This window comes from Nicotiana tomentosiformis, chromosome 12 (assembly GCF_000390325.3).
Source record: "Nicotiana tomentosiformis chromosome 12, ASM39032v3, whole genome shotgun sequence".
NCBI lineage: Eukaryota > Viridiplantae > Streptophyta > Magnoliopsida > Solanales > Solanaceae > Nicotiana > Nicotiana tomentosiformis.
This window is the reverse complement of record NC_090823.1, coordinates 57,613,740-57,629,133: the sequence shown is the minus strand read 5'-3', so window position 1 is coordinate 57,629,133 and position 15,394 is coordinate 57,613,740. Positions and strand designations below refer to the sequence as shown.

Genomic DNA, 15,394 nt, shown 5'->3' with positions numbered 1-15,394 from the left:
ACTGATCAATGTCAAGCTCGATGTTATTATCTAGCTCGAATCCAAATCGAACTATGATGCAAAGTAAAGTTATCGAGCTTATGATTCAGAGACCGACCAACACTGACCTAGAATCAATACAGGGACCCGAGTTAGAATCGACCTCGAGTCAAGATCGAGAGCTCGAGTCAAGACCGAAAACTCGAGTCAATATCGAGCTCACAGACAAGAGCCGTTGCAATCCCACTAGAGGAGAGAATCCTGGCAGGAATTATGAAAAAGCTAATTTATTATGGGTCTCCCACTATGTATTTTTAATTATATCTAAAAGTGGGATCATCCACTATAAAGAGGATGGCTACATTTCTGTAAAGGCATTTTTGTGCTTACATTGTAATTCAAGCACCATATTCTCCTATATTCAAGAGTTATTCTTTTAAGCTTCATAAATTGATTCATCTTACTTAGTCCTAAAAATCATCTTCTTTCCAACCTTGTTTATTTTGCATTTTTTGCAATCCATATTTGATATTTCTATTTATCCTTACGATTTGTATTAAGCTATACCACATATCCTTAGAACTACGTACAAATTCAACTCTATCCGTTTTTCGGGTAAACAAATAATAATAATTTTTTTTCCGGAATTTCAGTGTACTACACCAATGTAAATATTAATGGTGCAAATATCTGATTTATTATAACTATTTTCTCCACAAAAGATTCCCCTTATTATTGTATATTCATTAGCTAACCATTACAAAGATATAAGTAAGAATTACATGTACTTGGTTATGAATTTTTCTCTCCAAAATCTTTCAAATGGTGATAGCTGCATTAGGCATTTCCCAAAACTCCTTCTCGAGCTTTAGTTTTCTGATTTTTTCCTCTCTCTCCCTCCCTCCCTCTCTCTCTCTCTTAATTAAGACCTAATTTACTCCTTATTCCCTACACCTTATATATTTTTGGACGTGGGCCATGTACGGGTCTTGCCCATTTCTTTATCAATATTTAACATTCTAAATATTTTATTATCCAATCTAAAATGTGTAATAGTAAATTAGGCCCACTAACCATTTAAATAAATTTTAAAACTCATAAATTAACAAGTATGTATAAAAATTTTCGATCATTACACTCACTATTGAACAGACTCAACTGTAGTAGTATCAGGACTAACATGTCTCACAAAGGCTAATTATTCCAAACATCCCTTCTCCACTATCCGTTGAGACTTCAAAAATGAGATCACTCTACTAGGAGTGCAACCAAGAGGAACCTTCCACTCCAACCTTGGCAATCTCGGCATCGCTAATGTCACGGTCTTAGCATGACAATCAAGAATAAGGTACGAAGATAACCAATACATAACAAAGATCATATCAAAATCCACCATATCTAATAATGGGAAGTCCGCATTCGATCAAAACCACTAATAGCGACCACACATGACCGATAAACTTGATCCACCATAATAGAATCACCAACAGTTGCAAACACATACACGTGAGCATCAAGAGAACTACAAGGCATATCCATACAAGAAGCAAAGTATGATGAAACATATGAATAACTAGAAACAGGTCAAAAAATAGTGAAGCATCCTTGTGGCACAAAGGAAAAATACATGTAATCACTATATCATAAACAATAGCATCGGTCAACCCTAGGAATGCATAGCATCTGGCCTGGCCTCCACTAGTTTGAGCTCCCTCTCTAGGACGACCACTTCCTGGATGACCTTCGCCCCAAGCTGGCTGAGCGGGTGGTGTAGAAACCATAGCGGGAACCTAAGCCTTATCTCCCTGCTGCATTGGACCTCTATGAAGATGGGTGCGATACTTCCTAACATACCCCAGCTCTCCACTCTCATAGCAACTTCTGACTGGAAATGACTGTGGGGCCTGAGTTGGACCATGTGAACCAGAATAGCCACTAGAAAAACCGGGTAATGATGAACCCTAAACAGGTAGAGTGCTGTTAGAACTCTATGCTGAAAGTGCATTAAATAAAGATTTCTAAGAAGCTTCTTGACTTGGTGGCGATGAATGATAAGCTGGCCTGCTAGAATGGCCTCCCTAAAATCGACCTCGGCCTCAAGATGAGGCACCACTGAAACTCCTTGAACGTTGGGAGCTTTTGTCACTACCCTACATCATCTCTCTATTCTCAATGCGACTGCGCTCAATACGACGCGCTATCTCCATAACCTAGTGAAATGCAGTCCCGGTCTCCACCTCTCTAGCCATAGCAATGTGAATACCATGGTGAAGACCATCAATGTATCTCCTCACTATCTCGTCCTCAATGGTTATCAAAATAGTAGCATGACAGGACAACTCCGTGAACCTCACTCATACTCAGTACTTGACATCGGACCGTGCTGAAGGTATCAATCTCCTGCCTCAACTCCTCTCTCTTTGTGCGGGTTATGAAGTGCTCCAAAACAATACTGGAGAACTGAGCCCAGGTAAGAGGAGGTGATCCTGCTGGTCTTCCCATCTCATAAACCTACCACAACCACTTGACCGAACCCTGCATTTGGAAGGCGGTGAAATCAACTCCATTAAACTCAACTAGTCCCAAATTGTGCAAAATCGCATGGCAACGATCCAAGAATCCCTGAGAATCCTTTGAATGTGTACCACTTGTTGACGACCAATTTTGATCCGCCCTTTAATTAATTATTTATGCTTAGTCATTTAAAATAAATGTTGTAAAATATTTTCAAATCAATAATACCTGGTTTTCGTAAAATATAATAGGAAATAATACTTAACAATGTTAAATTAATAATTTGGTATTAAATATTTATGAATTATATTACTCCTACTATCTTGGAAATATTAAAATAAACTTTATGTTTTAATAAACAAGTTTTGCAGTTAATTTATTCAATTAACCTCTGTTTTATAATTATATCGCTTTTATTACTTTAATTAATCCGAAATTAGTTTCATGATTTAATAAATGAAGTGTTTTAATAAATAAATAATTAGTTAAAATAATTTATAATATATTTGATGATTATATTTTATCATATTTAGTAAGAATTAATTAAGTTTAATTAAGTTAGTCTTTAAAGGGATTAGAAGCTCAAGAGGGTACAATTGCAATTAATTAACTAAACTCAAAGTGGTTGATTTAAATCCCATTTCCACTGTTATTGGCCTAAATACACAAGCCCAAGCGTCCCAATCCGATCTACAACCCTCATCCTTGTCCAATTTGGCAATCTATGCCATTATCTATGAGCCAATAACGGTGTGCCATATCACCCATCTTCCACACACATAGAGAAAACACAAACAGATCCAGACCGTTGATTCAACTCATCAACGGACCGTGATTAATCTCCATTTTTCTCCTTTATTTAGTTCTTGTTGTGACCTCATCTTCTCCGTTGGATTATAGGGATCTAACGGCCGTCCATTTTTATAATAAAAACCTTTTATTAATCCTTATGCCTTGAATTTTCAAGGTCGTTGATCAAACGATCCAAAAGCCCAGATCCAGTCTCCCACTTTTAACTTAGAGACGGACCCCTACACCCTAATCACTTTCAAACTACCCGGCCGCTCTCATTTCCCAATTTCCTCTCTTTTCTCTCATCCCCATCAGCCCCATCAGTCCAAAACCTTGCACAAATCTGTGCAAGGTCACAAATCCGACCTCAAATCATCCTTTCTTGTCCCTACTAACTGCGAATCTCACCTGAAACGTTCTCTTTTTTGTCCGACCCAATTCCCACTATAGGCCATGATGACGCCCAACGTTTCCGTAGGGCAAGCCAACAGTGAACTATCCATTTTATTACTCACTTTATTACTTTTAAAATCACAAATTGTTTATTTAATAGAGTAAAAAAAGTATAAAAGGACACGATGGTAATAGGCATAAAATAAAAATGTAAGAGTGAAGTAGTAATATTAATAGACAAAACCATGAACGTCTACTAGAAATACCCAAAATCTGGTGTCGCAAGTGCACAAGCATCTAGTAGAATATACAAAACCCCCTATACCTACATTCTGAAGCAGAATAGACAGAAAATAACAAATACACAATAGGTCTCCGGGTAATGCGGATGCGCGCCTGGATGAACATCAGATGTACCTGCCTTAGAACCTGCACAATAATGTGCAGAAGTGTAGCATGAGTATAGAAATAACGTGTACTCAGTAAATATCTTATCTAACCTCTAAGAAGTAGTGACGAGGAGTCGACATCGACACTAACTAGTTGTCAATATATTTATAAAGTGCAAGAATTATAAATAGACATGAGATACAACATTTACAATGGAATAAGAGGAAATAAATAAGTGATCCCATAACAAAAATAACAAGTTAAAAGTCCCAAAATATCACATGCTAATTTCAACAAATAAGGGCCACCAAGTAATTATAATTTCTCAAGTTATGAAGGAAATATCGAGTATAATCAGAATCCTAGCGATATCATGCACGAGTTATACCGAGGTCGTACGGCCCGATACGTAACAATCATGTACATACACTATCGAGGTCGTACAACCGATCCATGGATCCATCTCATTATATATAAATATTGTCAAGGCTTTCGGACCGATCCACAAGAATAGCGAAACTCTTCGGACTACAAAACATATGTTTATGACCCCATGATAAGCCCATAAAGGAACATAAATTTTCCATCAATAATTAAACATTCTGACAAATCTCTAAGTAATGATGCTCGGTCTAACATAATCCCTAACCAAGTTTTACTTATTAATGCAAATAATTAAACTAACAAGTTAAGTTCAAATAGTGCAAGTATTGCATAATAAAGTCCTCTGTCTACCCGGACATAACATGATTTCTAGCTATGTACGGACTCTCATCACCTCGTGGTACGTAGCACCCACAATTTATTAGCAAATAACAATTTAAAAACCTATGGGGTTAATTCCTTCTTACGAGGTTAGGGAAGAAACGTACCTCGTTTCCAAGTCCTCTTCCCGGTCCACAAATCACACTAATAGCCTCAAATTGGTGACGAGCAAGCCGAAACTAGACAAATATCGTACAAACTAATAAATATATGCTCAAAAGTTCATAGTTAACTATTAGAGAAATTACCTAACCCAATTTGGAAGGTTCCTAAAATTCACACCTGGGCCCACGTGCATGGATTTCGGTAATTTTCATAAATAAATGTTACCCATAACCTCAAGAACACAAATATATAGTTTTTACTCAATTCCATAATCATTTTCGTGGTCTAATCTCATTTTGACCAAAACCTAATTCTACTAATATTTATGTTAAAATTTACCCATAATCCATGTGTTTAACTTACATTAGGTAGAAATCACTCACCTTATAGTGCTTGATGAAAATACCCCTCCAAGAAGCTCCAAATTCGGAAAACACAATGAGAAATGGGAAAATTAAGCCTAAGTCCCGACTTTAAAATGTATTGTGCTCGGTTGACCCTTCTTTGCGATTGTGGAAGCTCACTCACGATCGCGAAGGGAAAGCTGCCATTGCCCAAAAAATGGCCATTGTGAACGCGAAGTCTTCGCTGACCTACCCATCATGAACACGAAGGCTTATCGCTTGACCCCCTTCCCAACTGGCCTCACACTTCGCGAACGCGGAGGCCTGAACGCGAACGTGATGGCCAGTGGCCCAGAGCAGTAATTTTTGAAATTTTTGACTTAGCTCCGGGCGGTCCGAAACACACCCGAATCACCTGGGACCCTGTCCAAATGCCCCAACAAATCCATAAACATAAATACGAACCTGCTCAAAACCTTGGAACACATAAAAAACAACCAAACTAAGAATCGCACCCCAAAACCAAATTAATCATCTTATGAACTTCAAACTTCTTTAACTAGCTCCGAACGCGTCGAATCATAACTAGACAACTAGGAATGGTGCCAAATTTTGTGTACAAGTCATAAATCACCATGCAGACCTATTCCCAGACTAAGAATTCCAAATGGACAGCAATAACACCAAAGTCTACCTCAAACCAAACTTAAAGAGCTTGATAACCTTCAATGCGCCAACTTTCAACATTAAGTGTCGGAACGCTCCCAGATCACTCGAACCTCAATCCTAACACGCGCCCAAGTACAAAATCATCATACGAACCTATTTGAATTGTCAAATCCCAATTCCTAGGTCGTTTGCTCAAAATGTTGACTCAAGTCAAACTTGGCCATATTAGCCCACTATTAATGAACTAAGTGTTCCGATTTCAACCTGAACTCTTCTAAACCCAAACCAACCATCCCTATAAGTCATATAACAGTAAAAGAACATACGGGGAGTCTTAATTATGGGAACGGGGATCTATAAAGAAAAATGACCGATCGCGTCGTTACATTCTCCACCTTTCAAATAAAGGTTCGTCCTCGAACGGTTCTAGAATCATACTTGGAGTGTTGAATTAGTGTGGATATCTGCTCCGCGTGTCCTCCTCGGTCTCCCAAGTCGCCTCCTTCACCCCTCCACTGGACCTTTACTATAGAAATCTTCTTAGACCTCAGCTGGCGAACCTGCCTGTCAACAATGACAACTAGCTCCTTCTTATAACCCAAGCTCTCATCTAGAGGCAAAGCAAGCTCATAAGAAACCTCCCCGACTTGCCTCAACACCTAAAATGGGCTAATAAACCTATAACTCAGCTTGCCTTTCTTTCTAAACCTCGTGATACCCTTAATTGGCGAGACTTTCAAGAGAACTTTCTCGCCCACCATAAATGATAAATCACGCGCCTTCTGATCTGCGTAACTCTACTGTCTTGACTGTGCTATGGGAAATCGCTCCTGAATCACCTTTACCTTATCCAAGGTATCCTTTACCAAATCGGTACCGTACAACCTAGCTTCGCGGGGCTCAAATCATTCGATGGGGGAACGACATCACTAGCCATATAAAGCCTCAAATCAAGCCATCTTGATGCTGGACTGATAACTATTGTTTCAAGCAAACTCGGTCAAAGGGAAAAACCAATCACAGTGCCCTCCGAAGTCAATCAAACACGCTCTGAGCATATCCTCCAAAATCTGAAATGTCTACTCTGATTGCCTATCAGTCTGCATATGAAAGGTTGTGCTGAGCTCTATCCGGGTACCCAACTCGCTCTGTACTGCTCTCCAGAAATGCGAAGTGTGCAGAGGGCCTATATCTAAAATGATAGAAATAGGCACACCATGCAACCAGACGATCACCTGAATATTAATCTGGGCCAACATCTCTGAAGAGTACGAGGTCACAACTGGTCGACAATGACCCAAATGACATCAAATTTCCTCAATGTCTGCGGCAACCCAACTACGAAGTCCATAGTTATGTGCTCCTACTTCCACTCTGGTATAACCATCTGCTGAAGTAGGCCACCTGGCCTCTGGTGCTCAAAGTTAACTTGCTGGCAAGATAGATATCTCTCCACGTACTCAACTAAGTCCTTCTTCATCCGCCACCACCAGTAGTGCTGTCCCAAGTCACGATACATCTTCGTAGCACCTGGATGAATAGAATACAGTCAACTATGTGCCTCCTCTAGAATCGTCTCCCTCAGGCCATCTACATTAGGAACACATAAGCGACCTTGGAATCGCAGAACACCATCATCACCGATAGTAACCTCCTTGGCACTACCCTGTAGCACTGTCTCTCTAAGAACCAGCAAGTGCAGATGATCGTACTGATGAGCCTTGATCTGCTCAAACTCGATTGTGCTCTTAAATATCCAACCTTACAAGTATGTTAGCTAAGCACTGAATGTCCAAAGCCAATGGTTTCTCCTTTGCTGAAATGAATGCCAAACTACCCATACTCTCGGCCTTTCTGCTCAAGGCATCTGCAACCACATTCGCCTTGCCTGGATGATATAGGATAGTAATATCATAATCCTTTAGTAACTCAAACAACCTATGCTACCTCAAATTAAGATCCCTATAGTTAAACAAATGCTGCAAGCTGTGATTATCGGTGTAAACCTTGCAGGACACCCCATAAAGATAATGCCTCCAGAACATGAGAGAATGAACTATCGCTACAAACTCCAAATCATGTACGGGGTAATTCTTCTCGTGGGGCATCAGCTGACGTGAGGCATATGCAATAACTCTCCCCTCCGGCATCAATACACAACCCAATCCAATGTGTGAAGCATTGCAATACACAATACACATCCCCAAATCGGATGGCAACGCTAACACTAGTGATGTAGTCAATGCGATCTCGAGCGTCTGAAGGCTCGCCTCGCAATCATTGAACTATCTAAACGGAGCACCCTTTTAGGTTAATCTATTCAAACATGCTACAATAGATGAGAAACCATCCACAAATCGGCGATAATAACTTGCTAACCCTAAAAAACTCCTGATCTCAGTCGCTGTGGTAGGACGAGGCCAACTCTGAACTGCCTCGATCTTACAAGGATCTACCTTCAGACCCTCACCTGATACAACATGTCCCAAGAATGCCACATAATCTAACCAGAACTCACACTTGGAGAACTTAGCATATAGTTGTTGTTCCCGCATGGTATGAAGCACAACTCTCAAATGCTGCTAGTGCTCCTCCATACTATGTGACTAGATCAATATTTCATCAATGAAGATAATGGAAAATGAATCAAGATATGGCCTGCACACATGATTTATCAAATCCATAAACGCCGACAGGGTGTTAGTCAAGCCGAAGGACATCACTAGGAACTCATAGTGCCCATATCTAGTCCGGAAAGCCATCCATCGGAAGCACGAATCTTCAACTATTGATAACAAGACCTCAAGTCGATCTTAGAGAACACCATAGCACCCAGTAACTAAAAAAATAAATCATCAATGTGCAATAACGGGTACTTAATCTTAATGGTAAACTTGTTCAACTAGCGGTAATCCATGCACATCAGCATACTCCCATCTTTTTTCTGCACAAACAATATCGGTTCACCCAAAGGTGATACATTTAGCCTGATGAACCCCTTCGCAACCAACTCCTCAAGTTGTTCCTTCAACTTTTTCAATTCCATCAGAGCAATGCGGTATGGGGGAATAGAGATAGGCTGGGTGCCTGGAGCCAAATCAATACTGAAATCGATATCACGATTCGGTGGCATGAATCAATTGCAGAAGTCTCCATTATAGTATCCCAAACATAAGCTAGATAGGCCAAACAACCCTTCTCGGCCATATTTTAAGCCTTCAAGAAATAGATAACTCGGCTAGATGTACCGATAGATGAACCCCTCCACTTTAATCTAGGCAAATCTGGCATCGCCAAGGTAATAGTCTTGGCATAGCAACCAAGAACGACATTGTACGTAGACAACCAGTATATGCCAAGATGACCTCAAAGTCGGTCATATCAAACAACAGAAGATCTGCTCTATTTTCATAGCCACAGAAAGTCACAATACGGGACCGGTAAACCCGATCCAGAACAATAGAATCACCCCCTAGCATGGACACATATACATGAGCACCCAAGGACTCATGAGAGACATCCAGATAAGGAGCATATAGAGAAGACAAATATGAATATGTAGACCCTAGATCAAATAGTACTTAAGCATCTCTACCGTAGACAGAAATAATACCTATGATCAAGGCTTCTTAGGCTACTGCACCTGGTCTAGCTAGAAAGGCATAGAACCTAGTCGGAGCTCCACGTGGCTAGCCTCCATCTCTAAGGCAACCCCTACCCACCTGCCCTCCGCCTTTGGCTGGTTGGATGGCCTGTATGGCAGATGGTTCGGTGATCATGGGCTGATGGCCCTGCTGTACTGCCTTGCCTCGAAGCCTAGGGAAAAATCTCCTCATATGACCAAGCTCCCTGCACTTATAGCAACCTCCCGGTGCATTAGATGACCGACCCTGGGTCTGACCTTGTTGACCTGATTATCCACTAGAAGAACCCTTAATAGCCGGTGGGTTGTAGGTACTCTCTAGAATGGAGCTGAAGCAGGGCTGCGCCGGCGCACCCCGAGCAGGAAGTGGTGCTGAATAAGTGGGCATGCTGAACTGACCCCTCATGAACTGACCTCTGCCCCCATACGGGACACCGCTGAATTCTCCAGAATGCCGAGGCCTCTTCTCTCTTATCGTATACAATCGGCCTTGGTTTCGAATACCCTAGATCCTCCAAGCTATCTCCACAAGCTGCTCGAAAGAAGTCCCCATCTCGCCTCTTGGACCATAGTAACCAGAATACCATAATGCAAGCCCGCAATAAACCTCCGCACTCTCTCTGCATCTGTGGGGAGTATCATAAGTGCATGTTGAGACACCTTAGAGAATCTCGCTTCATAATCTGCCACAGACATATGACCCTACTAGAGCCACTCAAACTAACCCTGTAGCTCTTCCCTCTGAGAGGGTGGAATATACCTCTCCAATAAGAGGCGTGTGAACTCGTCCCAAGTCAAGGGAGGCAAACCTGCTAGCCTGCTACAAAGATAGGATTACCACCATCTACGGGGCCTTCCCTCTGACTGAAATGTGGTGAAGTCCACCCCATTGGACTCCAATACTCCCATTTTATGCAGTATGTCTCTGCAATGACCAATAATGTCATGTGCATCCTCGTGTTGCTCATAGCCAAAAACAGGAGGATGTAGCCTGGTCTACCTGTGCAACCGCTCCTGCTGCTCGATGGTCGCGGCTGGTCTGGGATCAGGTATAACTACTGCAACTGGCTGAGCCCCGCAAGCAGGTAGTCCACCTGGGGTTTGATTTACGGCAGCAGCGTGCCCTGGAGCTTGAGGGGTAGGGGTCTGTGCTCCGCCTCCCACCTGAGATGTGGTTGGTCAACCTGGAAATAAACCAGCGTGTATCATAGAATCCATGAACTGCAGCATACGACCCATGACCTCTTGAAATCCCGGTGCAGACATAAAATCTACCAAGGCCGGCTCGGCTGCAGGTGCCTCATCCTGCTCCTCAATGACAGGATCCTCTACTGGATCCCCAGGAGGTACAATGGGGGCAACTCTAGGATGCCCTCGTCCCTTAACAAGAGCTGGAGCCCTCCCTCGGCCTCTACCTCGACCTCTAGCAACAGCAGGAGTACCTCCATTTACGCTGGGTGCATCTGTCGTGCGCGTTCTCACCATCTATGAGAGAATAAGAGAAATACACTTAGCACAAAATCAACTTTACGATGGGAGATAAAGAATTAGAAGTTTCCTAACACCCTATAGCCTCTCTAAGATAAGTACGGACGTCTCCGCATCGATTTGCAAGACTCTATTAGGCCTGCTCATGACTTGTGAAACCTATGTGAACCTAGTGCTCTGATACCAAGCTGTCATGACCCAATTCCCACTATAGGCTGTGATGGCGCCCAACATCATCATAGGGCAAGCCAACTGTGAACTATCAATTTTATTACTCACTTTATTACATTTAAATTCTTGAATTATTTATTTAATAGGGTAAACAAAGTATAAAAGGACACGGTGGTAATAGGCATAAAATTAAATGTGAGAGTGAAGTAATGATATTAAAAGACAAAACCATGAGTGTCTACTTGAAATAACCAAAACTCGATGTCACAAGTGTACGAGCATCTAGTAGAATATAGAAAAACCCCTATAACTATTTTCTGAAGCAGAATAGACAGAAAATAATAAATACACAATAGGAGGCTCCAGGTGCTGCAGAACGGAGCATGGACGCAGCTCACCACTAGGCCTTCCGGTAATGCGGATGCGCGATTGGACGAACACTAGAAGTACCTGCCTCATAACCTACACAATATGTGCAGAAATATAGTGTGAGTACGTAAATAATGTGTACCCAGTAAGTATCTAGTCTAACCTCGAAGAAGTAGTGACGAGGTGTCGATACTGACACTTACTCGTGGTCAATATATTTATAAAGTGCAAGAATTATAAATAGGCATTTGATACAACAGTAACAATGGAATAAGAGGAAATAAATAAGTGAACCCTTAAAAAAATAACAACCTAGAAGTCTCCAATTATCACATGCTAATTTCAACAAATAAAGGCCAGCAAGTAATTATAATTTCTCAAGTTATGAAGGAAATATCGAGTATAATCGGATTCCTAGCGGCATCACGCATGAGTTATGCCGAGGTCGTACGGCCCGATCCGTAAAAATCGTGTACATACACTACCGAGTTCGTACGACCCGATCCATGGATGCATCTCATTATATTTAAATATTGTCGAGGCATTCGACCCGATCCACAAGAATAGGGAAAACTCTTCGTACTATGAAACATAAGTTTACGACCCCAAGATAAGCCCATAAAGGAACATAAAATTTCCATCAATTATTAAACATTCCGCCAAATCTCTAAGTAATGAATCTCGGTCTAACATAATCCCTAACAAAGTTTTATTTATTAATGCAAGTGATTAAACTAACAAGTTGAGTTCAAATAGTGCAAGTATTGCATAATAAAGTCCTATATCTAACCGGACATAACAAGATTTCTATCTACGTACGGAATCTCGACACTTTGTGCGTACGTAGCTCCCACAATTTATTAGCAAATAACAATTTAAATACTTATGGGTTAATTCCCTCTTATGAGATAAGGCAAGAGTCTTACCTTGTTTCCAAGTCCTCTTCCCGGTCCATAAATCACACTTACAACCTCAAATTGGTGCCGAGCATTCCGAAACTAGCCAAAGAGCATACAAACTAATCAATATATGCTCAAAACTTCATAATTTAACTATTAGAATAATTACCATACCCAACTTGGAAGGTTCCTAAAATTCACCCCCGGGCCCACATGCTTGGATTCTAGAAATATTCGTAAATAAATGTCACCCATATCTTTACGCAATTCCATAATCAGTTTTGTGGTCTAATCTCATTTTTACCAAAATCTAGGTTTTTCAACATAACCCCATAATTCTACTAATTTCTCCCATAATCCATGTGTTTAATGTAACATACATTAGGTAAAAATCACTCACCGTATAGTGCTTGAAGAAAATCCTGCTCCAAGAAGCTCCAAATTCGGCAAACACAATGAGAAATGGGAAAAATAAGTCTAAGTCCCGACTTTAAAATGTATTCTGCCCAGTTGACCTTTCTTCGCGATCGCAGAAGCTCATTCGCGACCGCAAAGGAAAAGATGCCATTTCCCAAAAAATACCCTTTGCGAACGCGAAGGCTTAGCTGACCTACCCATCGCGAACACGATGTCCCCACCGCGAATGCGAAGGCTTATCGACTGACCCCTTCCCAGCTGGCCTCACACTTTGCGAACGTGGAGCCCTGAACGCGAACGTGATGGCTAGTGGCCTAGAGCATCGCGAACACGAGCCCCTTCTCGTGAATGCATAGAGGAAAATGTCACGCAACTCTATTTTGTCATCGCGAATGCGAGGCCTTCTCCGCGTTCGCGAAGAAGGAAACCAGAACAACAATTTCTGCAATTTTTTACTAAGCTCCGGGCAGTCAGAACCACACCCGAGCCACCCGGGACCCCGTCCAAATTTATCAATAAGTCCATAAACATAATACGGACCTTCTCAGAACCTTGGAATACATAAAATAACATCAAAACTAAGAATCGCACCCCAAAACCAAATTAATCATCGTATGAACTTCAAACTTCTTCAACTAGCTCCGAATGCGTCGAATCATACCTAGACAACTCGCAATTGAGCCAAATTTTGTGTACAAGTCATAAATCACCATACAGACCTATTCCTAGGCTCAGAATTCCAAACGGACATCGATAATACTAAATTCTATTTCAAACCAAACATAAAGAGCTTGAAAACCTTCAATGGGCCAACTTTCAACATTAAGCGCCGAAAGGCTCCCAGATCACCCAAAACTCGATTCGAACACGCGCCGAAGTACAAAATCATCATACAAACCTGTTGGAACAGTCAAATCCCAATTTCGAGGTTGTTTACTCAAAATATTGAATCAAGTCTAACTTGGCCATATTAGGCCACTATTAAGGAATTAAGTGTTCCTATTTCAACTCGAACCCTTCCAAAACCAAGCCAACCATCCCCGTAAGTCATAAAATAGTAAAAGAACATACAGAGAGTCTTATTTAGGGGAACATGGATCTAGAAAGCAAAATAATCGATCAGGTCATTACACCTTTCATCACTTTGATTCAAACTCTGAACCCCTAGAAACCCTAAACCTATCGACACATAGGTATATCACAGTCCTTACTCTGTTCCATCTAATCGAAGCATGCATGGCCGTTATATTCAACATGATCACCATTATTCAATGTCCAGAGGATAAACACAGAGACCTCTAGAAATTAGGGTTTGACTTATGGTCAAACGGCTTCAACGCGGACCTCCTTGTGCCCAGGTAAATCCTACACTATTTTCCTCTCTTTTCCTTCTGATTTTCACTTGCTTGCTATCGTCTTCCACCCCATCATCACACCCCACTAATTTTTTAAATCAATCAGAACCCTAAGACTTGAATGTCACAATAAAAAGGGGCATTCAATGTCTTCAACAACTATGCATCTCAGAACATCAGAAATAAACTAAGAAATATAGATAGAAGCATTAAAAAATTGAGAATTCCCTATTGTAATCTCTTTTGTTTTCTTTTCTTCTTGTTCGAGTTCAACTACTGGGTTTTGGCTGTGAGTTTGAATCCTTAAGCGGCTATTGAATCGTGCTTACTTGGTTTGCTGCCCTGCATCTCATTCTAATCGTGTAGTCCTATGTTCACAATATTTTCCTTGTCAATCACCAGTTGTTTTTTTATATATACTATATATGTATGCCCTGTCTTGGTATTCAATCCTTATTGTTAAGTCATAAAGTTTTTCGATTTAAACTTTTTAGTAGTGGATTTGGACGTCATCAGTATGTAGGCAATTCAAAGCAAGAATTCGGCCCCTAAACTTGCAACTCATAATCTTTCCCATATCCACATGACATTCCTGCAATACATGCCTAAAGTCGAGACAAAATTGGTCTTGGTTCAATTTCTTTGCTCGCAAACTCTTTCATTGTCTCCGGTGAAAGAGGGGCAGCTGTTGACGAAACGTTTGACCCTCCCTTTTAAAATTAAATTATTTATAGTTAACAATTTGCAATAAATGTGAAAAAATAATTTCTAATCAATAATAGCTATTTTTAAATGAATATAATTGAAAATTAGTAATTAATAGTGTTAAATTAATAATTCGATATTAAATAATTATAAACTATATTACCCTTACTATTTTTAAACTATTAAAATAACCTCTATATATTGATACACAAGTTTACAATTAATTTAACAAATTAATCTTTTATTTTTAATTACATCGCTTATTATTTAAATTAATTCAAAATTAGTTTCACAATTTGGTAAATAAAGTGTTTTAATAGATTGTAATGATCGGATCAGTCGTTTTGAGAATTAGCATCCTGTTCGGTGGCTTAAGGTCTGTAGTAGCTTCATATT

General features: G+C 40.5%; 1 protein-coding gene across 1 annotated transcript in view; it reads right to left on the bottom strand.

The window, feature by feature from the left end:
- The window catches only part of LOC104102832 (uncharacterized), a 179,594-nt gene extending 166,211 nt beyond the window's left edge, over positions 1–13,383 (bottom strand). Inside the window, exon 1 of the mRNA XM_070192007.1 lies at positions 13,376–13,383. The gene's annotated coding sequence lies outside the window, so the exon portion shown is untranslated. The remainder of the gene's footprint in view (positions 1–13,375) is intronic.
- Between the last annotated feature and the right edge of the window lie 2,011 nt (positions 13,384–15,394).